Source organism: Ursus americanus, chromosome 32 (assembly GCF_024610735.1).
Source record: "Ursus americanus isolate L20-20 chromosome 32, mUrsAme1.1.p, whole genome shotgun sequence".
Lineage (NCBI taxonomy): Eukaryota > Metazoa > Chordata > Mammalia > Carnivora > Ursidae > Ursus > Ursus americanus.
The window spans coordinates 10,873,388-10,899,126 of record NC_142158.1 but is presented as its reverse complement, the minus strand read 5'-3'; the positions used below and the strand labels follow the sequence as shown (position 1 = coordinate 10,899,126).

At 42.4% G+C, this 25,739-nt stretch overlaps 1 long non-coding RNA gene across 3 annotated transcripts in view; it reads left to right on the top strand.

Annotated features, from left to right (window-relative positions):
- The first annotated feature begins 884 nt into the window (after window positions 1-884).
- LOC123801595 (uncharacterized) overlaps window positions 885-25,739 on the top strand; it is a 43,288-nt gene continuing 18,433 nt past the window's right edge. Inside the window, exons 1-4 of one of the 3 annotated variants that reach the window (XR_015722549.1) lie at window positions 885-1,100; window positions 2,029-2,099; window positions 21,687-21,735; window positions 23,782-23,893. This is a non-coding gene — a long non-coding RNA (uncharacterized LOC123801595). The remainder of the gene's footprint in view (window positions 1,101-2,028; window positions 2,100-21,686; window positions 21,736-23,781; window positions 23,894-25,739) is intronic. The other 2 variants (XR_006782267.2, XR_015722550.1) reach the window with 2 other exon arrangements.

Genomic DNA, 25,739 nt, shown 5'->3' with positions numbered 1-25,739 from the left:
TCTGACTCTGGTAGATTCATGGCAAAAATGGCTGCAATTTTTTCTTCACCGTATCTCCTTTGCAACATGACTTTGCAGCTTCTCTCATCAAGACAGAAGCACTATTTCCCTACTCTTTGAATCTGGGCCGATTTTGTGAGTCGTTTTACCCTGTGGAATGCATCAGAAGCGTTCCAGTTCTGAGCTTAGACCTAAGTGGTTGTTACAAGCTTTAGCTTCTATTGGCTTTCTGTGATGTAAGGCCTACAAGAGGAGGGGTTGTGTCTATCTTATTTAAATGCTTAGTCATTTTCCCACTGCTTAGAACTAGTCTGGGCACAAGTATAGAGGGGCCACACTGTACGCCTGAGTGAAGAATCAAATATATACACACGCTGTAGGCTCAACCAATTTCTAATTGGGAAATTTCACTTTTCAAGTTGGGATCCTGGAAAAAGCAGTTTCACTGGATCGGTAGCAAGCCTGTTGGAAATGAAAGAAAGGAAACAACCGGAAGGATTTTGCCAACTAATACAGCAGGTCACTCCCTTAACCCCACTCAGTCCTACCTCCATCTCAAATTCCACTTGTTTCCTGTTCCAATTCCTAAGTCTCCCCACTATGTCCTCAACAAACAGTTCGAGTTCAGACACAAGTGAAATGAATGCAGTAACCTGACTGATCGATCTATTGATTGCCTCTGGTTCTTTTTTCTGGTTAGTACGTTTATTAGCTTTCCTTAGCAGCAATTCCCTGCCTGCCTCTCGAGGGTAGTGGTACAAAAGGGAGAACCAATCTTTCCTGCAGCTAGCGTGCCTGTGAACTCTCTGTGGGCGTGTGACATTACAAAAATAGAAGTGGCAGAGCAGTACTCTCAGTTACTTGGGATTGCAACAGAGGGAGACGTGAAATTTGCTTTTGCAGCTGTTCTTTACAAAATGGCTCCCATTGAATAATGAGTGTCCTGCTTTTTATTTAAAAATTTTCAACCCATATTAGTTTCCAAATAACAACATCAAGTTTGTTGGCTTTGCTGAACTTGGCTGCAGGGTTGACCAGTACTTACTGGCACGTGAGCAGGCGCCCGTCCTCCTTCTGTTGACTGCTTCTTCAGTTACAGGGTCAGTACCTGAGTATAATGTTGGATTGTCTGATATTTCGTTCTGAACACTATTTTGATTTTCAAGTCCAGTATTTTCCAATTTAACTCCTGTTTAAAATGACTCACTGGCGGTTCGGTGGAATTTAACTTCTCATTCTGGTGTAGTAATCAGTATTTGCTATCGGTTCAGGATGCAGCGAAGTGTTGCTTTTTAATTTGAGTAGGGTTCATAGTTCAAGTCTAAATATTAGTATTGAAATTGGTTTGCATAATTATGTGATAGCCAAATAGTTAGTAACCATGTACAAGAAGCTTGGTGTAATGTTTATTTGCATCCTGGGAGGAATGCTGTTCATTCTTGATTGTGTAGATACGGATTAGAAATGTCATCTAATGCTCCCTTTCTAGAGTCTGGGCAGTAAACCGTATTAGAAAAACAAAGTTCACAGTATTTGAGTTGCTGAATATACACAAAGTCTTCTTGCCCCATATACATATCTTGTGACATTTATTACAGTTCACAAGTAGCTTGAACATTGCCTGATCTGACTGAGGCATAAAGGAGGTTAGCTTGGTATAGGTAGGAATGCAAGCTTGGATTCCAGTCCCAGTGCCCATACTGACCAGCTCTGTGCTCTTGGACAAGTAGTCTTCCATTCTGAGCAACTTTCAGTCTGCTCATCGTTACACAGAGCATAATCCAAATATAGGCCCTTTATATTGTTCAGGATTACTGTGAACTAGGGCGGGAACTGTGTCCTATTCAGTTTGTAGCCACACTGCTACAAACTCTATGTAGTTGTTTAATAAAAATATAGAGTGTTAAATGAACGTAAAGATACCTCAAAAACTGTAAAGCAAAACACACATCTAAATGGAATTATATAAACTGTTTAATTACCTAAGTCCTTCTTTCTCGTTCTCTTCTTCTCCATGGTATGACATAGAATGAAAAAGAGATTTTTCCAGAGAAGCTTCAGGGTTTTTCGCCTGATGTCCAGCACTAGCGCAACTCATGGTTAGTACAACTCACATAACTGGCTTTCTTAATCGTATATTCATTCACTCATTCATTAACTCACCTGTACATTTCTGAGCACCTGTAGGGTATATAGTTGGTTTTATGGCTGATGTTGAGAGAGCAAGATGAGGTCCACATCTGTGAACGGGTTTGTTTTGGAGATAGATGCAGGAGAGCCACTTAACTTTGGTAATGCACCATAGCCTGGCTATCTAATCATATCAAGAAAAAATGAAATAGGAATTCCTTCCCCTGACCCACATGTCCTGCAATAGTAGGAAATCAGGAAAAGGGAGTAAATTTTTCTGTTTCCATGGAAACAGACCTGATCAGAAAGGCAAGAGATATGCATAGCAACTACCTAGACAGTAGAGCATGGTTCTCCTGCAGAGTACATGTTGCTATGGAGGGAAAGAGGCATCAGTTAGGTGGCTGGACCCTGAAGAGAGGAAAAGAATAAATGTTTGAAATTGTTTTGTTCATGAGACACTGAGATGTGATTGAATACTTGTAGAAACATTATTGGTTTGATGAGGGGCAAAGAATCTCAATTTTTTTTTTTTGAAAATAACTCTATCCACAGACAAACACAAATCTACAAATGCTATCAGAGACACTAAAAGTCTTATGGAGTATGCTGCCCTTGACATTCATAGAACTGGAGAGATGTTCAGGGACAGCTGACAAGAGAATGAAAGGGGTGACTTCCCGATGTTGAAAATAATGACACCAAAGCAAGAAGTGGCAGATACTGGGCACTTCCTAGGTAGCCAGAGACTGTGCTAATTGCTGATGTGGATTACCTCTTTGAACCCTCAGCACAAATGTGTGAGGCATACAGAGCCTATAAAGATGAAGAAAATGAGGCCCGGCAAGTTTGAGAAAGTTGCCTAAGACCATGTAGTTGATGAGAAACAGCTAAGGTTTGAGTTCGTGTCTGTTGGACTCCAAAGACAAGGCATTCAAATATTACGTCATATACACATCCTGTGAGATCTCTACTGGCCAACCATTCCAAAGTGAATCCTTTAAGGTAACATAGCACCGATTTTTTATGAGTTTTGGTTATGACATTTGTCCGCATCGCCACAGAACCCAAGCACTCAATAGAGCAATATTGTAATAAAGGAGTGTGTAAGGGAAACCACCCATGCCTGGGCTTCCTTCCCTGCATCTTATTGTACAGGAGCCATCACCAGGCCAGCGTCTACCATAAAGATATGTAGTTCTACCTTGGGGAATGGAATTCCTGCGATTATTTTATTTTATTTTATTTTATTTTATTTTTTTTAAAGATTTTATTTATTTATCCGACAGAGATAGAGACAGCCAGCGAGAGAGGGAACACAAGCAGGGGGAGTGGGAGAGGAAGAAGCAGGCTCATAGCGGAGGAGCCTGATGTGGGACTCGATCCCAGAACGCCGGGATCACGCCCTGAGCCGAAGGCAGATGCTTAACCGCTGTGCCACCCAGGCGCCCCCCTGCGATCATTTTATGTTGACAGTGTCTTCAAAGGAAGCAGGAAATGCACGCATTAGAGATGAACCGGAATTCCATTCATTTATTTGCTCCAGAAATATTTATTGAAGACCTACTGTGTACTGAAGATCTAGAAGTGAAAGATGTGGCCTCCACCATCACAGAATTCATAGAGGGGAACAGCTCAGAAAATCAGTGCTACACGTGTGCTTTAATAGAGGCACACTCTGGGTGCCATCAGTATGCCCAGGAGGAGCATGGGATTAGGTCTTGAATTAGGCAAAGGGAGAGGGAAATACCAGGAAGTGCTTGCAAGAGAAGTTAGTGCTCCTGTTAAGTCTTGGGCAATAAGTAGGAGTAAGCCAGGATGATTCAAAGGGTAGCTGGGATCATCCCTGGGCAAACAGCCAATAGGCAGAGTTTGGCCATTTCAAAACCTTTCAGTCATTTGATGAGGAACAGAACTGAAATAGGACCAGTGCACAGGGGTGGAGCTTCAGGCCACACAGTCCTCCTAAGGGCCGAGGTGAGACCCTTACATTTCAGTAAGATTTTTATTACTTACAAACTTACACCATCATCTTATTCAACCCTTTTTAAGACAGACATTATTATCCTCGTTTTACAGACAAAGATGTTGTATGATTTCCCCAAGTTTGCACAGTTCTGACAGATGGGGTTACAATTCAAAATCTCTCCCCCCCACTCCCCTACCCCACTCCAGGGACCTTTCTCTGTACCTCCCTCCAACTGGAGTGTAAGTTTGCCAAGAAGCTGCAGGCTTCTGAAATTTGCTCTGAGGACAAAGGATGCTATACCAGATATGAATGGTTATGGATGGCTGCTGGGCAGGAAGAGCTGGGACAGATTGGGGGTGGGGAGGACAAGCTTGGAGAGCCTGGAGAGGAGGCCAGCAGTGGCAGGAACAAGAAGGTGGGGATGGGCCCAGTGTGTAAGATGTCAGAGAGTCAGCCAAAAGGTGCTAGTGGCAGGGTTGCATAGCTTTAAATCAAATGCTAAAAGTTTGGGTTCATTACTCCTCTTGGCCCACAGGTGCTAATGGCTCCTCCAGATCTTATCAGCTGCCCCTCCCCACTAGCCAGTTTGCATTCTCCTCTGCTGACCAATCAGAATAAACCTTACCTGTAAACAACCATACTGGCTTTGACCTTGACAAGGTGCTAGGAGTCAGCCTTGCCCACACCTCCCCTAACACAGCTCTTCTCACTCAGTGTCCTGATTACCTCTTACTTGTTTTGACTCCTTAAATTCTCCAAGTCCAGTACCTGTATGTTGCAGGCAAGTAAATACTAAATGAGCTACTGAAAGGAACATAGGTCATGCTGAATCGTACCCCTGGCTAAGATAGGAACAGAGAAATCCAGGTTCATATACTGATTCTGCTTAATTTAATAAATGTGTACCAACAAATTCTTGGGGTTGAAGACTCAGGAGAGTAGACGTATGGTCCCTAACTTCTACAGAGCATCCAATATGGGTCCTGTCTATACCAATTGAACAGGTTTGCAAACAACTGACCTTTGGGAGTTCCAATTGTCCTTAAGTGATTGGAAAATCAGGAAATGCTGTCTTTCAGGGAAACAACACACACCAAGAGTAGGTAATTGTCTTCTGTATGTGCAGCCCAACACAAATGTAATACCACCAAGCTGAGTACCAGCTAACCCCTAGGAAAGACACACACTGATAATTAAGGAGTTCACTGACAATGGCTTACAGTCTGATCCCTTTAAGAGATATTTTTCAAAAGGTCCCTTAGAAAACTGAAAAAAAAAAAATCTTTAAGAACCAAACAATGAAATGTAATTATAGGCTGTATATTTGAGAATTTTAGATGGGAAATATCCTCTATAGTCCTCTAAGTCAAATATCCTCTAAGTCATTCTTCCAAAGGGGCTGTCCAGCTAACAGTTTACTAATCCAGAGGTTCGTGATGACCAAAATTAAAGCCAATCTCTTACTGGAGTCTTCAGAGATCATGATTCTAGGATGGAGAGTTATTGCACATCCTTATTTGGAAAACTCAGGCAGAAGAGCATAAGCAGTCAAGAGCAAGGCTTTAATGGGACCTCACTCTATAGGGAGAGGGTGGTAAGGCTGACAGAGAGTCCTCTCCAAGGAAAATGTTGGTGCTTCTCTGGTTTCTTTGTTCTGGGCTCAGCAATACATCCCAGGCCTGGTTGTCTGTTTTGTAACAAGATACTTATTTTCTCCTCTTTGAAGCCACCAGTTCATCTTTTTTTTCTTTGACTGGCTGTGCATTCTCTCTGCAGTGAAGTGGGAGCAGCCCTGCTGGGGACTCCCTTGCCCTGCCTCCCGGGAGGCAAGAGGTGGTACAAAGACATCCGAAGGTAGGGCGCAGCCTCTGCCCTCCCTTGGAGCCTAATGAGCTGCCTCCCCCTCAAGTCAGCCCCAGCTAGATATTTTATGATGGTGCTGTGAAGGGAATGCTTTACAAGACTCTCAGAGATACCAAGGAGCTGTTGAAAAGCTGGTAAAGGAACTAAGGGGAGATCTGAGTGCTGCCTGCAGGGATTTGGAGGGTTGCCATGTGGAAGGGGGAGCAGGGCAGAAAGAGAGGATTCCTGGATGGATAGGCAAAGACAGAGCTTCGGTATCATCCAATTGCCTCATTGGACCAATGAAGCTACGGAGGTGAGGTCATTTCCCTAGGATAGATATGATAGAAAAGCTAAATATCCTTTTAAATAGGGTGCTACCCTACAATGGAATGGGTACCCCATGGAACAAAGAACCCTTCTTCATTGCTGAAATATGAACAGGGGTTACATGTCACTCAGAGAAGGTGTGATGGTCACTTTTATGTGTCTACTTGACTGGGTCACAGGTTGCCCAGGTATTTGGTCAAGCATTATTTTGGGTATGCCAGTGAGGGTGTTTCTGGATGAGATTAACATTTGAATTTGGAGACTAAGTAAAACAGATTGCCCTCTGCAGTGTGAGTGGGCCTTATCCAATCTGTTGAAGGCCTGATAGAACAAAAGGACTGGTCTCCCCTGAGTAGGAGGGAATTCCTCCTACCTAACTGCCTTTAAGCTGCAACATCTGTCTTTTGCCTGAAGATTGGAACATCTGCCATCGGCTTTCCTGGTCCTCAGCCATTTGGATTCGGACTGTAGCTGACCATTAGCTCTCCTAGGTCTCCAGTTCACTGATGGAACTAGCTTATATTTCTTTATCTCATTTCTTTATTATTAATGAGGAGAAGGTGATAATCATGAATTTATTCATTAAGTTGACATAGAAAATTCATATTTGACCAAAATGAGCTTCTCCTTTGCCTGTGATGGTGTTAGTTCACAACCTCCTTAGGAGCTTCCTAAGGTGAAATCTGAAAAAATGTTCAGTGCGGGGAGGACAGGGGGAGACCAAAGAAAGAGGCTGGCCATTCCAGGTTGGTAGGTGGAAGGCTTAATAAGCAAGGGAACTTATGTATGAGGCTTGTCTTGGGTGGCTGCAAGATGAGTAGATCTCTGCACCAGCCCGCCAAATGTGAAACGTTTGCATAGAGGTCTTAACTGGGTTCAGTCATGTATATATAGCATCTAGATGGTCTCAACACTACATCACTATCTCAAGGTTATGTCCTTGGGGTAGTTTCTGGGAATGGAAAAGGCAAGCAAAATGCACATTTCAAGGACAGGAGAGAGGGTGAGGAGCCTTAATTGCTGGCATCCAACTCACAGGTCAACTGGTGTTCATGTCTTCTCCATGTCATGTCAGGTCAGGTCAGGTCATGTCAACTGCCCCAACAGTTGGCTCATACACTAGGCCTATGCCTTGGGTCTACACAAGTCTCACTGACTAGCTTTGACTGGCCCCATTTCGGCTGATAACAAGCTACACTATGTATCTCTCATTTACAATCCCAAGTGCTTCTGCATCATTATTGAGAAGCTGGGTGATTGAATAAATGGTTGAATCAGCACTGAAACGGGGAAATCAGAGGGAAGGCTTGTCTGGAGGGTAAGATGAGGAGCTTGAACTTAGTAATTTAGCGATTGAAGACACAGTGAGATTTCCAATTGGAAATATCCAGCAGGGAATTAGAAATATGGGTCTGGCAAGGAGTATCAGACCTTTAGGCACTTTCTCCATAGAGAAGTGAAGGTTGAGACCACGAATGAATTAAATATCAGAGGGAGGGGCACCTGGGTGGCTTAAGTGTCTGACTCTTAAGTTTAGCTCAGGTCATGATCTCAGGGTCCTGGGATCGAGCCCCACATTGGGATCTGCACTCAGTGGGGAGTCTCCTTGAGACTCTCCCTCCCTCTCCCTTTGCCCCTCCCCTTGCCCACCCACGTGTGTGCTTTCTTTCCCTCTATCTCCCTCTCAAATAAATAAATACACCTTAAAAAAGAAAAAAAGAAAAAAAAAAAAGAAATATCAGAGGGAAAGAGCAGTGAGAGATGGGCCAGGGCTTAACCATAGGGAACACGCACATTTATGGAGAGAAATAGTCTTCATCTCAACATGCCACTCTTTGAGTGTGAACTATGTGCCAAGTGCTGTGTTAAATGTGGGATTCAGGGTGCAAAAGAAAGTTATAACCTCCACTTCTCATGGAAATTGAGGTCTACACTTACTGAAAAGATCAGGACATGCCAGGGGTGGAAGACAGCCCAAAGGCCACTCATTTTAACGCTAATATTACAGCTCAGTGGTAGCACAGCTGTAAGCTGGCCCTTCCAAGATGAACAGCAGTCCTTCCCATTCTGAGAAGGCACTAAATCAGATGGTCCTTTGACAGTTCTCACACATTTGAGGACAGACATGGTGCCTCCATACATCACATCATATGAATTTCTAACTCCACCCTCCTCCCTCTGAGAGCTCTTCATGTCAATGCCCGTTGTAAAGTACACATACACCCCAGAAGAGTCCACAAAGCTCTAGCTCTAGCCTAACCAGGAAGGAAAAGAAGAAAATTGTCTGACATTGAGCACAGTGTGTGCCAGACACACACTCCCCTAGATGGTTCATGACTGTTAATTTAATCATTTTCTCAATCATCAATGAAAAGAGCTAGATTCTCTTGTTCTATCGATATCTCAAACTTCTCTTAATATACCCCCAACTTCACTTAATGTAATTTTCCTTAATAAACTTACAACCATCTTACATTGCTCTTAACCCACTTCTTTTTTTCTCTGTCCTCAATCTGGACTTTGTTTTGGAGGCACCAAAGATGAAGATTTTGCAATTGGTTCATTGTTCCAATCTGTTGATTTCTTGTTGTCCTCATTGTGTAATCCATCACTTTAGCTAACTTTCTCAACTTCGCAACATCCAAAAAATGTGAACAGCATATTAGCAAGGTCCTTGTCAGAAATACTATTAAATTTAAAAAGACTACATTCCTATATACTCCAATTTAGAGACTTCTGAGGGCCAGGCTCAGAAACAAAGCTGTGAATACTGGGGATACATTTTAAGGAGTGAGGTGGTTAGCAGTGCCAAAGGAAGCAGGAAGGTTAACCTGTGAGGTGCGTGGGAAGGTCCAAAGAGTAATTTCATGAATATGGGTGGCTCAGATGGCTCACACTGCAGGGGGTAGGGGCAAGAACAGGTAGAGATGAAGGGAAGGTAATCTTGGTGCACCCAAGAGTTCCTTAAATGTGAACCCACCCTATTAACTGACTTCCTGCCACATATATCTATAGGCTTCAGACAGAAGCTAGTTCTCTAAGTGCTTTGAATTCTTTGAAAGAATTTCTCCTAAATTCAAGTACTCCCAATTAATAAAGGTGGTGTTATTTTTCATCATAAATTTTATTCTTGTTACAACGAAATCACTTTAAAAAGTAGGGAATGAGGGGAGCCTGAGTGGCTCATCCACTTAAGTTTCCAGTGCTTGATTTCTCCTCAGATCATGATCTCAGGGTCCTGGGATCGAGCCCCACATAGGGCTCTGTGCTCAGCATGGAGTCGGCTTGAGATTCTTTCTCTCCCTCTACCTCTGCCCCTCTCTCTGCTCTCATGCTCTCTCTCTCAATAAGTAAATAAATAAATTCTTTTTTTAAAAAGTAAGGAATGAGACTGACAGAGCAAGGCACACTCAATTATCTTCATCTTGGGATGTTGTTCTAGCATGGGCTCCATTCTTTTATAAAAGAAGAGCAAGCATTTTCAGAATCTAATTTCTTATTTGCTTGCTACTATTCAGCTTATTCATAGTTTTTATTTATGGAGGGAAAGCCGTGGAACAAAGAACAGGAAATTTCACCATACTGCACAACACATTCACACTAACCACAATCCCAGTCCTGCCTCTTCATTTCCTTTGCAGAATGATTGTTCAGAAAAGACAAGACAACACTGAGAATAAGGTCAGACTGGGATTCTTTCATATTTTTGAACCTTAAATGTCACCTCTTAATAACAATAATGAAAGTAAATAACATAACATAATAAAAATTAAAAAAAAAAAGAAATGACAAAGAAAAAGAAAATAACCATGAAAAAAAATAAATAGGTCGATTATTAAAATAACATTTTTGACCATTTACTGTATGATAGTCTCTGTGTTAATAACAGTACATGTTTTTGACTATTTCGTTTTCTTAACTCCATAAGGTCCACATGTTTATTATCTTTATGGGAAAATGAGGGATGGCATTAGACAGTGGATGGACACGAGAGCCCCAGATCTTAACTGTAATGTTATATTGTCTGTACTTGATACACCACACTCTTTAAGCATGGAGGACACACCCTCTGCAAGTATCCAGTGAATGAATGAAGAATAAATTAATGAATATCAAGAACGGTGAAGCAGAATACAGGTTAGAAATAAATTCCATTAATCAGACAAGCAAATTATGCCTGTGAAATAATAAATAAGTGAATCAGTCACAAACCTGGCAGGTATATTACTGTGAATCAACCTAATAATAGCAATTAAGACAGTAATACAAATGAAACATTTCCTATAACCACTGATCTTCTTAGACCAAATCCAAGTGTGTGGCAAGGGCCATAGGGCAAAGAAACAGTTACATTTCACAAGCAAAGGCCAGCAAGGGAATAATTGAAACAGTGGTTATTTAGAACCAATCCAGTAGAACTTTCTGCAAAGTTGGAAATATTCAATGTTGCTTGTTCAACAAGGGAGCTGCTAGCCACCTGTGGCCACTGAGTACTTGATATGTGGCTAGAGTGACTGAGGAACTGGATTTTAATTTTTTTAATTTTAATTAATTTAAATTTAAATTAAAACAGGAGGCTAACTGCTACTGTACTGGACAGCGCAGAGACTGAGAATACCATGATCTTTTCCCAGAATCATGTTGTCCATTATAAACAAAACAAAACAAAACAAAACAAAACAAAACAAAACAAAACACCTTGGCATATTAATTTAGCACCAAATCTGAGCTTCAGAGCCATAGGATTTTTCTCATTCTGGCTGAAAGGAGTAGAGCTGTTTACACTAAAATGCCCAATTCTGAATGAAAAGGGGGAAAATAATAGTTCCAGGTTACTCAAATGTTATCTGAAACAAGAAAAAGGGAATTAAGACATTGACCTGCTTGCCAGGGTGTGGGTCCCGGGGCCCAGTCAGTGATCGCCAGCTGGAAATCACTGGGCAGTTGGCATCATTTCACTGCAGATGATCCATTGCTGAAAAGAGATGAACTTATAAAATTCAGATCTTAGACAGCAGGTCAGACTTTAGAATGATAGAAGGAGTGGTCTCTCCGACGGGTTTGAAGTGAATGAAGAATGTCAGAAATGCAGTTTGGGAGAGAAGAAGAAAGAGGCCCTAGAGAGAAAGAGGGGGTCTTCCTCCTACTAAGCATCCTAGCCCTTCACTGTTGTACCTGGGTTGCCCTGTGCACCCGTTCCTCTGGTTCTAGCTCTGTTCCCTGCTCTTTCTTCATTCCCTTCCTTCTCGGTTGAAGCAATAAAAATGTTTCTGGCCCAAATCCAAGCTATGTGCTGGACAGAGATGACTGATCTCAAGCAAGCTCATCTCTCAGGGGGTACCCGGAAGAGAGCAGAGATGACTATGTTCCCCGTGTGTCAGCAAGCATAGTCACTGGGCAAAGTGCTGCAGTGAGAGACCTTCAGTTAGTTGAAGGCATGGCATTACTGCAGCAATGACAGAACCAAGAGTGGAGTGGGCAGCCCAGGGGCTGATCCATGTGACACTACCCAAAAGAATAGAGGCCTAGAGAAAAGAAAGAATTCATCTTTGGGTAGAAGGCATACATTTCTTCATCAAAGTACAGGGCTTGGCAAGCTTGAAATAGACAGGTAACCACTTCCTCGGGGTGGTGTCGTGAACCTAAAATTGGACAGATACTGGCCCACAGCTAATCCTAAGAAGAACATTCTGGAGAACTCTTCAGCAGCAAACAGAGAGGTAATTTATCCATTAAATGAAGCTAGTGGAATGGTGGAATCGATGACCCTTTCCCAGAACGAGGGGCCCATCTGTCTGTCTACTACTTCAGGAAAGTCAAGTTTGCAAGTATGATGCAAACCCATTTTACATGCAAATCCATGCATGTGATTCTTGATTTTCAAATACAAATTTTAGAGCTGAAGGTGATTTGTCAGAAGAGGCCACCAGTAGGTAGTCAAAGTACGATTTCTAGATTCAGAGTCCTTTGAGAAGGCCGAGGGAACACTGTGATTCCAGGAGCACTGGGAAGGCGTCTTTATAGTCAATGTACTTCCCAGGCATGGGCTAAAATCCCCCTCCTTTCCTTGACACTGCCTGAAATGCCACCAGCTGTGGGTATCTTAGGACCAATGAGCGCTCCTTTGGGGCATCATGATTCTGTCCTCTTTCTATATGACTCAGAATCCACAGAATCTGAGTGTAGGGGCATCCGCATTTGGGAGGAAGAAAGGCAATTTGGGAGCATGTGGGCCTGGGACCCAGGGATTAGGGGAGATGATAGGATGGGAGGTAGAAAGACCTCAGTGACAAATCTTCCTTCTCAAAAGTTTGCCTCAGGCCAGCCTGCTGTTGAAAATATGACTCTTGGTGAGGCCCATAGTCTGGACTGATACATCAGCTGCTTCTGCAACAGCTCTACTCTGGTCTCATATATGCATCTCGAAATCACCATCAGGCCCCAAAACTGCACTTGCCCTCCTCCTCATCGCCCCATCTGCTTCTCCTTTTCTATTCCCATCTCAGTGAGCGCAGCCCTCACCCACTCCATCATCCGGCCTCAGAAACCTCGAGATGGCCTTTGACCTCTCCCTTATCCTCACCCCTACATTAAGTTCATCACCAGATCCTGGTTATTCTCTTGAATTTACCCCCTGCCCCATTTCCTCCTATTTGCTTTTCTATTTCTATTGTCCTAAATCAGATCACTACTACCTCTTGCCTACAATGAAGCAATAGTCACCCTCTAGTCTCCCTCCTGCCAATACATCCTACATGATACCAAAAGAAGGCTAGCTTGCTGAAAAACAACAAGTTGGATAATATTTTTCCCAGCTAAAAAACCTCACTGTCTCCCTATTACAGACGGAAGGAACTCTTAAACTAAGATTTTAAGGTCTTCTTGGTTATGAGCTGAATTGTGCCCCCCCCCACCAAGTTTGTATGTTGAAGACCTAACCCCCCCCCCCGCCCCGTACCTCAGCCTGTGACTGTCTTTAGAGAGAACCTTTAAAGAGGTGATTAGGGGGGGTCTTTAGGGGTGGGCCTAATCCAATAGGATTGGTGTCCTTATAAAAACGTGAGACTAAGATGCAGACACACAGAGAGACCATGTGAAGATACAGGGAGAAAACAGCCATCTACAGGCAAGGAGAAAGGCCAAGGAGAAACCAACCCTGCTGACACCTTGATCTTCAAGTTCCAACATCCAGAAATGTGAGGAAATATATTGCTGCTGGTTAAGCCACTCGGTATGTGCTATGACAGCCCTAGAAAACCAATGTACTCCCCAGCTAGCCTCGGACCTGCGTGCTCTGACTGATCTCCTAGTACCTTTCCTCACCGGCTTATTTGCCCTAAGCCCTAGCTTCACTAGCTCTTACCTGATTTACGGTCTCTGACCCTCTGTCGTTGCTGTGATGATGCCTCTGCATAGATTCTCCTTTCCCCCAGGTTTGCCTCTGAATCTAGCCCACATCCCATATCCTCTAAAAAATTGAGTAGAACATTCTAGATGAAAGCATTTCTCTTTGCCTTACCCTTGTACTGCCTACCCCAAATCCATGCTCCCCTTCTTTTCTCCTTCTCAAGTTTGTTGGCGAGGTGCCCTGGTTTAAAAAAAAAAAAAAATCATTTCTTACCTTCTCTTTCAACAGGGGCTTGTATGGTACATTTCTGGCCACTGCGGTATTAGTGGAGGTTGTTAGGTGGGATCCAAGGAGAAAACCCCTAAAATGGGCAGCCAGCACAAAACAAAGGAAACACACCACTCTGGAGGCTGGACGTGAGGCAAGATGTCAGCACAGTTGCTTTCTCCTGGATAAGCCTCTCTCCTTGACTCGCTGCGTCCTCACCTGGTCCTGTCTCTATGCACATGCTGTGCTGATGTGTCTTCCCCTTCTTATAAGGACACCAAACATATTGGATCAGGTCCCAACCAAACAGCCTCATTTGAACTTAATCACCACTTTAAAGATTTTATCTCCAAATATGGTTACATTATGGGGTACTAAGGGTTAGGGCTTCTAAGGTACTGACTTTTGGGGGTCACACAATTCAGCCCTTAACAGCCTTCATAATGAGGGGTACTTTGTGTGGATGTGTGTGTACCAATTAATATGGACAATGATTAAAACTGAAGGGATATTAAAAAATACCCCATTCCAAACTCCCATTGCAGACATGATTTAGGGCCCAAGCTGGGCCTGGGACCAGTGCATTTCCACTATACAACATTCTACTCCAGATGTAAGAGTGAGAACATTTAGTTCATAAGATAGGTCTGGGATATTCCATGGAAATGAGGACACAGGAGATTATCAATGTCCACTCAGAGTTTGAGATAGTGTTTCCTAAACTGTTCTCTAAAGGACATTTAGTCTTTCACACTATTGATTGCCTTTTTATGATATAAAGTTTCAACAGTCAAATGAATTTAGGAAATTGCAGGGAGAGGAGAGAGAAATAGAGAAGAAAAAAGGAAGAAAGGAAGAAAAGAAAAGAAAGAAGGAGGAAAGATGGCATAAAAACAGATAGACAGATCAATATAGAATATAGAGCCCAAAATTAAACCCATGCATGTATGGTCAATTAACTTTCAACAAAAGAGCCAAGAATATACAATAGGGAAAAAGCAGTCTCTTTAATAAATAGTGTTGGGAGAATTGGATACCAACATGCAAAAGAATGAAACTAGACCCCTATCTTATACCATACATGAAAGGTAACTCAAAGTGGATTAAGTACTTGAGCGTAAGACTCGACACTGTAAAATTCCTAGAAGAAAACATAAAGGATGAGCTCCTTGACTTTGGTCTTACCAATAATTTTTTGAATTTGACACTAAAAGCAAAGGCAACAAAAGAAAAATAAATGGGCGGGACTACACCAAACTAACAACTTCTTCACAACAAAGGAAATCATCAGCAAAAAGAAAAAGCAACCTGTGGAATGGAAGAAAATATTTGCAAACCACATATTCGCTATGAGGGGTATATCCAAAGTATACAAGGAATTCATACAATTTATACAATTCAATAAAAAAATTAAAAATGGGCTAAGAACTTGAATAAACATTTTTCCAAAGAAGACATACAAATGACCAAGGAGCACATGAAAAGATGCTCAACATCACCAGTCATCCGAGAAATGCAAATTGAAACCACAATGAGATACTACCCCACATTTGCCAGGATGTTATTATCAAAAAGAGAGAACAAGTGTTGGCCAAGATACGGAGAAGAGGGAATCCCTGTAAACTGGTGCAGCCACTATGAAAAAGAGTATGGTGATTCCTCAAGAAATTAAAAATAGAACCACCATATGATCCAGCAGGTCCACTTCTGGGTACAGATGCAGAGGAAATGAAATCACTATTTCAGGAGATATTCATATCCCCATGTTCATTGCAGCATTATTCACAGCAGCCAAGGTATGGAACCAGTCTAAGCGTCTGACAACAGGTGAATGGCTAAAGGAAATGTGGTCTACATACGTACAATGGAATATAGGCCTTTTAAAAAAGGAAATCCTGTTATTTGTGGGAACATGAATGCAGCTGACCGGCATTATGCTAAGTGAGACAAGCCAGAGAAAGAAAGACCAATACATATAGTATCACTTATGTATAGAATCTTAAAAAAAAAAAAAAAAAAAAGAAAGAAAAGTCAAATCCATAGAACCAGAGAGTAGAATAGATGGTGGTTGATAAGGACTAGGGAGAGGGAGATAAATAGGGAGATGTTGGTCAAAGGGTACAGATTTTCAGTCATAAGATGAATAAGGTCTGGAGATCTAGCGTATAACATGGTGGCTGTAGTTGATAACACTGTACGATACAACTGAAATTCGCTGAGATAGTAAAACATACGTGTTCTCTAAAAAAAGGTAAACATGTGAGGTGATGGATGTGTTAATCACAACCTGATGCTGTGAACCCTGGCCCAACGTCCGCATATACGTATATCAAGTCATCACATTAAACACTTTAAATATGTTACAATTTTATTTGTTGATTATAACTCAATAAAAAATTAGGCTCCATAACAGACAACTTAAATATAAAAACCATTTAACAAATGAAAATGAAGGAAAGAAAGGAAGGAAGGAAGGAAGAAAGAAAGAAAAAGAAAGAAAGAAAGAGACAGAGGGAGGAAGGAAGGAAGGGGGAGGGAGGGAAGGAAGGAAGGAAGGAAGGAAGGAAGGAAAGAAAGAAAGAAGAAAGAAAGAAAGAAAGAAAGAAAGAAAGAAAGAAAGAAAGAAAGAAAGAGAAAGAAAGAAAGAGAAATGAGGGAAGAAAGAATAAAGGGTCAAATAAATTTGTGGCTCTTTCTTATTTAACTTGGTTTAAACTACAGAAAAGCACATCCCATGGATAAGATACTCTTTTTTTGGGGGGAGTGGCCCCTGCAGTGAAATAGCTGTGTAGGTGGCATTTACACCTGCAATTTCTGTTTTATAGGGGAAATAAATTTGCCTGTTACGTGAGAAACAGTGGAAAATGAGCAGTTCTTACTGCATGCTGAGATCTCACCTTGAAGTCACAAAGGATAATGGCTAATAAAGCTTTGCAGTGGGAGAGACTGAGCCCGCAGCAAGCCCTCTCCTGATGAGCCGGCCTGGGAAGTGTCTGTGCACAATGAAATGTCACCCTACGGATGAGGGCTCGCGAAGCGTGAGGTCAGGAGACAGGGGTTGCCGTCAATGATGAAACACAAATGCAGCTTGTTTGGGTTCTGCAGCTCCTCCGAAGGTGACGTTACATATGTAACGTGGCTCTTTTGGCCATTTAGGGGAAGGAGAGGTGAGAACCACATTTCTGCACGCCTCATTGCTTCTGCCTTGAAGTAAGCCATAATCTCAGGTTTATGACTGCCCCAAAGCCATCAGGGTGTTTTTTAAAGATCAGAGTTTCAAAATCTATTTTCCTAAATGCATTTGCTTGGCCCACTTATATCTGAATGAATGAAAGTTAGAGCGTTTAACTAGAATAAGGACCATGACATTTTTCTCCTAGAATCCTAAAATAAATATATCGACAGAGTTTTTATGTGGATTTTAATATTTTAAGGTTCAAACTTAAAACATCCGATTTTTAAGGATTATAAGTGGAAATAGCCTTTTGTATGAAAGTCACGTTTTTCTGGTTTTACATAAAAATGTCTCAGAGAGAACTGAGTTGGTGGAGTGTGAGAGTGGGTTTTGCAAATTTTTTAATGAGGTTGCTTCTTCATTCATTCTTACAGAAGACGTGTATTGAGAATCTGCTAGGCATTACTGTGTTAGAGGAAGGATGACCAACTATTTCAGCTTCCCCGGGACTGAGCACATTCCTGGGACAAAGAGCCTCTACCGCTGAAACCGGAATGAGTTGGTCACCCTGGCTAGAGCTGGGCATCAGCGATCAATAAAATACAACCGAGTAACGATGTGATAGTTTCTTAGGAGGAGTATTTTCTCTGGTTTCGCTTGTAGGAACACAAAATAGGGTATTTACTGAACGATTCTGGGTGTTCTCTGACTTGCATTTAAAAGCCCCTTGAATTTGGTGGTGGAGGAGGTAAAGGTTGTGTTCCAGAATTATTTGGCTGGGACTGAATATTGGAGTAATAATTTTTAAAGCATAACTAGTATAACAGTTTAGGTATGATTGGGGAAAAGCAAAGGAAGGAAGGAAGGATGGGAGGGAGGATGGGAGGGAGGGAGGGAGAGAGGGGAGGAGGGAAGGAAGGAAGGAAGGAAGGAAGGAAGGAAGGAAGGAAGGAAGGAAGGAAGGAAGGGAGGGAGGGAGGGAGGGAGGGAGGAAGGAAGGAAGGGAGGGAGGGGGAGGAGAGAGAGGGAGGGAGGGAGAGAGGGGAGGAGGGAAGGAAGGAGGGAGAGGAGGAAGGAAGAGAAAGGGAGAGAGAGAGAATGAATAAACTGTAGTGCCAAGTTTGGTGGACAGAATTTATAGGACACAGCCTAGAATTTTACTCTACCACCTGCTCTTAGGAAAACATCAGCACATTCACTCAAGTCCTGTGAGGAGTAATTCAGTCTTGCTAACCTCCCAAAATCTGTGGTGTGGTAGAAGTCGTTGCCACATCTTCAGCTACTTCAGTCGCTCAAGAAACCAGGTCTCATCTGTTGTGTTCCACGCATTCAGATTCACGCCTGCACCCCAGGGATTCAGGGAAAGTTAAAAAAATAAGAATGAATCCTGCAATTGTATAACTGATGCTTATTGTATATTAGAAGTGTTACGCTTAACTTTTACATAACTTACGATCTCTTGAAATAGCTACTGTTTCTTTGCCCATAGTTAGCGACCTATTTGTATTGACACTTGTTGCAAAGTGTTTTGGGCTGCATCCGACTTTCTTAGAATTATGCAGATTTATTACTTAATCTGAAAGTTTACTTGAAAGGAGATGCGGTCTTTACAATAGTGATGCTTGTGGCTTTAGCAGGCTCTATATCACATTCGAGTCTGCCGAAAACTTGCCCACTCTCTCAGACAGGCAAGTCTATGTCAGGTGCCTGCTTGTCCACAGAAACCATAGCTATGTTCGTTATGGTACAGAGCCCGCTGAGGTGGCGTAGTACGGATGGTGTCCTCCAATGCAGGTTCAGTTTGGGAACTGAAGGGGAACAATAGTACTGGTCTGTGGGTCACAGTCATGGCATTGTGTCTTGCGCCCCTTCTATCGACTTGGTCTACCCGATGTCTACCTTTATCAACACTTCGGCCACTCAGTGCTTTCTTTCCTTCCGGTCCTTTCTCCTAAGGATGTGTTGAGAGCCCCTACAAAAGGATTTCCTAAGGTGTTTTTTAAAAACACAGAATGCACACAGCGGAAAGGAAGGAAAAATAAAATAAGATGAAAACAGAGAGGGAGGCAAACCGTAAGAGATGCTGAACTCTAGGAAACAAACTGAGGGTTGCTGGAGGGGAGGTGAGTGGGAGGAAGGGGTAGCTGGGTGATGGGCATTAAGGAGGGCACTTAATGGAATGAGCCCTGGGTGTTATAAGCAACTGATGAATCACTAAATTCTACCCCTGAAGCTAATAATATAGTATATGTTAACTAAATTGAAGTTAAATAAAAAATTAAAAAAAAAAATAAAAACAGAATCCAGAGCACCGCTCAGACCTATTACGTGGCTTATTCTGTTTGCCTCCTCCAGACTTATTCTCCACATTTCTCTGCTTGCTCTGCACCCTGCCGAGCTGTGCCTTGCTAACTGGGTTCCTGGCTCCTAGTCTGCTGTCTGGCTTTGAGTTGGGTTTGGTGACTGGACGGCGCCAGCTGGAGATGAGCAAAGAGGAGGGGCGGGGCTCAGCGTACTTCTTCCAGGCCCCGTCCTACTTCGTCTTTACATCTCTGTAGCACACGCCTCCTCATGGCTGCTCCTGCTGGACAGCCCCTCATCCTGGCCAGGCCACGCCGTGGCTCCAGCTCTCACCGGGCTTGGGTAACGTCATCTCTGTCCTCTCCACCATTGCTTAGTCAGTCCCGGGAGCGGTGACGCCATTCTGCTGTCACTGGTCTCTGGGTGTCTAAACACTCCTGTGGCCTTCTTGACCCAGTTCACATCCTCATCTTAGTCCCCTCAACTGAGACATCTGGGACGAATTCTGTCTATGGATGAGACCCTAACAAATACGCCTACTAAATTAGACTTACTGACAGCAGGACCCAGGAACCTGCTTTTTCCCCTTCGTGTTGTTATTATTATTTTAGATTGTGGTACAATATGCACAACATGGCATTTACCGTTGTAACTATTGTTAAGCGTACAGGTCAGTGACATTAAGTACATGCACATTATTGTACCCTCACCGCCATCCACCTCTAGAGCTTGTCATCTTCCCGGATGGAAACTCCGCACCCATTAAACCCTAACTTCCCATTCTCCCACCCTCAGCCCCTGGCAACTACCCTTCTACTTTCTGTCTCCGTGAATTTGACTACATTGGAGACGTCATAGAAGTGGAACTGTACAATATTTACCATAAGGTCCTCAGGGTTCACTCGTGTTGAGGAATATGTCAGAAGTTCCTTTCTGAGACCGCACAGTACTCAATTGTACGTGTTCGCCACCTTTGGTTCATCCGTTTGTCTGAGAATGGACACTTGGGCTGCTTCCACATTCTGGCTGTGGTGCTGAACGCTGCCATGTATATGAGTATACAAATACCTGAACCTGCTTTTTATTTATTTATTCTTTTTAAAAATTTATTTCAGACAGAGAGAGAGCAGAGGTGTGGAGGGGTAGAGGGAGAGACAGTCTCAAGCAGACTCCATGCTGGGCATGTCATTTGAAATGGGGCTCTATCCCATGACTCCGAGATCACAACCTGAGATGAAATTGAGAATCAAACACTCAACCAGTTGTGTCACTCGTGCACCCCCGACCCTGCTTTTTAGATGGACAGCCCAGGTAATTCTTAACTCCCTTTAATGTGTAAGAACCATTGCCCTTAGAGCCTTGCCTATAAAAGGTCTGACACCATTATTTGTATTCTTTGGCCAAAAGTTTATAAACATTAGGAAGTTTCCTCTTCTAGGGCATTTCATTTCTAATTATAGAATGAAACAATACTCCTTCCAGTTAATTTCAGGCACTACTCAACAGATAGGGAGATATTTTGGGAGTTCAGGGGACTTTCTCTTCGTCCTGAAATCATGTTGTCCTGAAGGTTTATCTAAGGGCAAACCCATTTTAACCTGTTGTTGATATATAGAAAGTGTTGAGTCAGAGGAGGACTAGTTGCCCTCTCTGAGTTTTCTTGACATCTTTCATTACTTAGACTGCTACACAGAACACTCTCCCAAGCCTTTCTTGGCCTGCATCACTCAGTGAAATATGCCATGTTCTCTGAGGGCAGATGTCATGGTCCTTGACTTAAAATCTTTGTCACCTAAAATAAATGTCTGATTAGTCTGGAGGATTTTGTCCTTACAACAGTCCTGGAGTGTAGAGAAGACTTTCAGTATCAGTAGGGAAACTGAGTCACAGTAACTAAATTTTATACTATCAGTGAGTACCAGAGCTGAAATTCAGACCCAGATCTGATTTTAAAACCCAAATTCTTCCCATTCTTCCATGCTGTTTTTCAAGTTTACGGTAAAACCTTTCCCCTTTAGAAAATTCTGTAACAACAAGCACTGTATAGGGCTCAGTCTAAAACACTGAAATACATTCAAAGCACCAAAAAAACTGTATGTCATAATTTTTTGGCTTTTTAAAATCACTGTTTGTTACAGGGTTGTTTTTTCCATACAAATATTTGCAACAATTCTGAATTTCCCAAAACAATTCATAGATGATAAATACCATGCTAAGAAAGTATTAAATTTGTACAAAAATACTTGATAGCTTAATACTTGTTTGTTACAAATAAAAATATATGTTTCAGTGAAAAAAATTAAATTAGATGCCATTTTGTTTAGGAAGGTTTCTTGGAGCCCAGTTCCCAAGATGGGATTGCCAGCCTGCCCTGTAAGTTCTGCCCACATTGCCCTATATTATTACTTGCTTACCTGCCTTTGGTCCTTGCTCCCCTCACGCTCTTTGAGAGTTTCCCCAGAGTTCAGCCCTCCAGCAGCAGCTGCTCAGCCCTCTCAGCATGGAAGTGCGAGAGCGTGGCTGTAGAGAAGCGGTGGGTGTACAGTGGGGAGGCACAGGAAACTCTCTCCTGAGCAGGGTGGACATGGAAGGAGGCAGGGGAAATCTGCGTTATCTATTTTTTTTTTAAGATTTTATTTATTTATCCAACAGAGATAGAGACAGCCAGCGAGAGAGGGAACACAAGCAGGGGGAGTGGGAGAGGAAGAAGCAGGCTCATAGCGGAGGAGCCTGATGTGGGGCTTGATCCCATAACGTCAGGATCACGCCCTGAGCCGAAGGCAGACGCTTAACCGCTGTGACACCCAGGTGCCCCTGCGTATCTATTTTTTTTATTGTGTGTGAGCACCTGCATGCAATGCCAGCTGTGGTGAGCATTTCTAGATAGTATATGGGAAGTCATCAACATAGATACCAGCTATAGATTTAGCTGAGTCAGAAGGGAAAAAACATTTTCTATTTATTTACGAGAACTGACCATTTGACATCTATGCAGTACATCTATGCAGTATTACAATCATTGTAGATACATAATACATAAGTATTACTATAATTACATAAGTAACTGCAATAAATTATACAATTATTGTAATACTGCATAGATTTCAGATGGTCAATATATACATAAATTGTACATATATGTCAAACATATTACATGTGTACACATTACATACATATGTTTATAACATATTACATTTGTTGTATGTACATATGTAGTGTGTGTGTGTGTGTGTGTGTGTGTGTGTATGTTGTTGTTGTAATTTTTGAATCTTAGAGGGCATGGATCTCCTGACAGAAAGATTACTTTAGGGGGATTTGGCTGAAGGTGGGTAAGAGCTTGGTGAGTGGAAGGGGATGGGACATTCCACGGCCAGAGAAAGGAAAGTCAGGTGAGCTGAGTAAGGAAACCGTGGTGGTGGAAACTGACTTTATTCATTACCATATAGCCATGTGTTGTGTTGTCTAGGGGTGTGTGTGTGTGTGTGTGTGTGTGTGTGTGTGTGTGTGTGTGTTAGAAGATCCAAAGGTATCCAACCTTGCAAGATACTCTATGGCTGTATGTTCTGGGAATAGTGCAAACTCTCCCGGCACAGGAGAGAACAGAAGAGAGAGTGTGGGAGAGAAATCGATGAAGGGCTGTTTTGCCTAAATCAGTAGACCTCAGAGGAAATTGGATTAGCCCTGTAATAATTTAGGTATAACTGTAGTTCTGGAAAGAATCGCTCTAGTAGATTTAATGGACTTCATTCAGAGGAAATTCATTTTCTCTTTCTTACTATGATCAGGTGAATAAGAACGTAACTCCTTGGCTATTCCCAAGGACTAGATATGGTGGCCAGGAAGTAGTCAGAAGACCTGGTTCTCAAACAGGGGTGATTTTACCCCCCAGGAGACAGCTGGCAATGTCTGGAAATATTTTTGGTTGTTACAATGTGGGGAGGGTTGCTATGGAAATCTATGGGTGGAGGCCAAGCATGCTAATAAACAGCGTTCAGTGCACAGGGCAGTCCCCACAATAAAGAAGTATCCAACTCCAGGGGCACCTGGGTGGCTCAGTCAGATGAGTGTCCAACTCTTGATCTCAGCTCAGATCTTGATCTCAGGAATGTGAATTTAAGCCCTGCATTGGGCTCCATGCTGGGCATGGAGCCTACTTCAAAAAAAAAAGAAAAAGGGAATTATCCAACTTCAAATGTCCGTAGTACCAAAGTTGCGAAACCTTGTTCAAGAGGAAAAATTTGATACTCAACAAAGGAAATGGCATTGGCTTTTTCTCTATTAAGTCTGGCTGGGGAAAGTTACAGCAGGTTCCATGCCATGAGCTGTGGAGGAGTAAATAGTGTTAGGGACAATGTGTTGATATACTTTCCCCCCCTGATACAGTGTACCCTTCTAAAGTGAATTATCATTTCTCAATAGACTTCATTTAAGATGCTGAAATAAACTCTAATTGAATGCACCATCTGGAAACATTGAACTACATGGAGAAAGCAGTGGGATCAATTCACATCATCCTCCACACCCCCACTGGGTAAGTCTAAGTGTGAAATGCCTATTTACCCAAGAGTTATCATGCCGTGCATTTTGAACACTTTTAAAGAAGTTCAGGGTGCTACTTTCAATATGGCAATAACACTCCTCTGTTGTATATCACATTTTAAGGGAAACTGAGGTATAGATAGTATCGTTGAGGTCATATCTCAAGGGCAATAGTGGATCTGGGATCATGAATTGGCTCTGTGGGTTCTTGGTTCCAGGTTCAACCCATTAGCACATATTGTTCATGACCAGTGTTTCTACATGCAGTGTTCCATGTAGGCTGTGACTCCCAAGAGAGGCTGCTGTAAATCCTACTTGTGAGATGAAATGAGACGGTGTGTAAGGAAGTATCTCACGTAAAGCAGATGCTCAGGAAATGTTTGTGTTCTCTGAAAGGAGCAAGTTGATGCTGAGTGGCAGCAATGGGGAGCTCTTGAAATTAAATGTCACCTCCATACCACTCCCTCTCCTCAAACCATGGCCTAAATTGAAGCAGATGGTGATTGAAAGTTAAGGAGGTTTGTTCTGTCTCAATCTGAATGTGTTCCATGTTTGGGTAAAACAAGGGAGTAAGACGAGTGGCACCCAAACTGCCGTGTTTCAATGCTCTAGTGACCATGAGGACTAATTGCTGTGCTAACAAGAATGAGGATTTGTTTAGACTTGCTGGATCAATGGACACATTCAATTTTCTGCATGCACGGCTCTGTTCTGTTCTTGTCTCTCAAAGTGCATTCCAAAGAGGCAGTGGTCTAGGGAACCTCCAGGTGGCTGCAAGTCCTTACTCCGCAGCTCCAGGACAGCTCTTCTGCAAGGGAGAGCCTGCAGGCTGATTTCAGCCACGGCCATCGTTTTCTGTTCACCTCTAACCTCTCTTCTATGTCCTTTTACCTATAGAGGTTTTTTGTTTGTTTGTTTTTTCAAATTCAAAATAATTTCTGATAGGCTATATAAAAATCCAATTTTGTTGTTGCTGGATGACTGAAAGAATCAAGATCTTGAAGGGAGGTTAGTTAGAAAGAAAGAGAAGAGAAAGTAACTAGCGTATAATCTAAACCCAGATATTTTCTTTTCCTATATAGAGATGGACTTCAGTTTGGTTTTGGATGGACGGTCCAGCCATTCTGCTGGAAGCATTTTCCTAGGCAAGACTTTTGTTATTGGATAGATTTAAGGAAGAGTCCTCAGTGTTTCATAGAGTAACATTGTCTGTAAAGAAGGACTTGTGGCATTGCCTGTCTTTGAGGATGGACTTTTATGGGTTGTTTAAGTACCAATATGAAATCAATGTCAATGTATACTCCTACATATAAAATCCATTATACAATCCCAGCAGCCAATTAAGATGCTGATATGAGTAAAAGTCCTTAAAGGAGATGATCTGAACAACCTTCTTGGAGTGGCAGGGAGACCAGACTGAGTTTAAGCTATGTTTACCTGCACTCAGACATGCCTGGATGTGTTTGGGACACTTGTAGATTGTGGCCCACAAGAATTTGCTTAAATAAGAGAGGCATTCATTTGGATTCGTTTGGTTATAAATTTGAGAAATTTGTTTTTTTTAAAAGTGGATGGGGGAAAGTGTGATGACTGTTCCAGCTACTGTGAGCTTTAGGCTTGACTTGATCCAGGTCCTCAGACAATGTTGCTGAGAATTTCCATCACTCTTTTTTAAAAGATTTTATTTATTTACTTATTTGACAGAGAGAGAGAGAGAGAGTGCACAAGCAGGGAAGCAGCAGAGGGAGAGGGAGAAACAGGCTCCCCACTGAGCAGGGAGCCCCATTTGGGGCTCAATCCCAAGACTCTGGGATCATGACCTGAGCTGAAGGCAGACG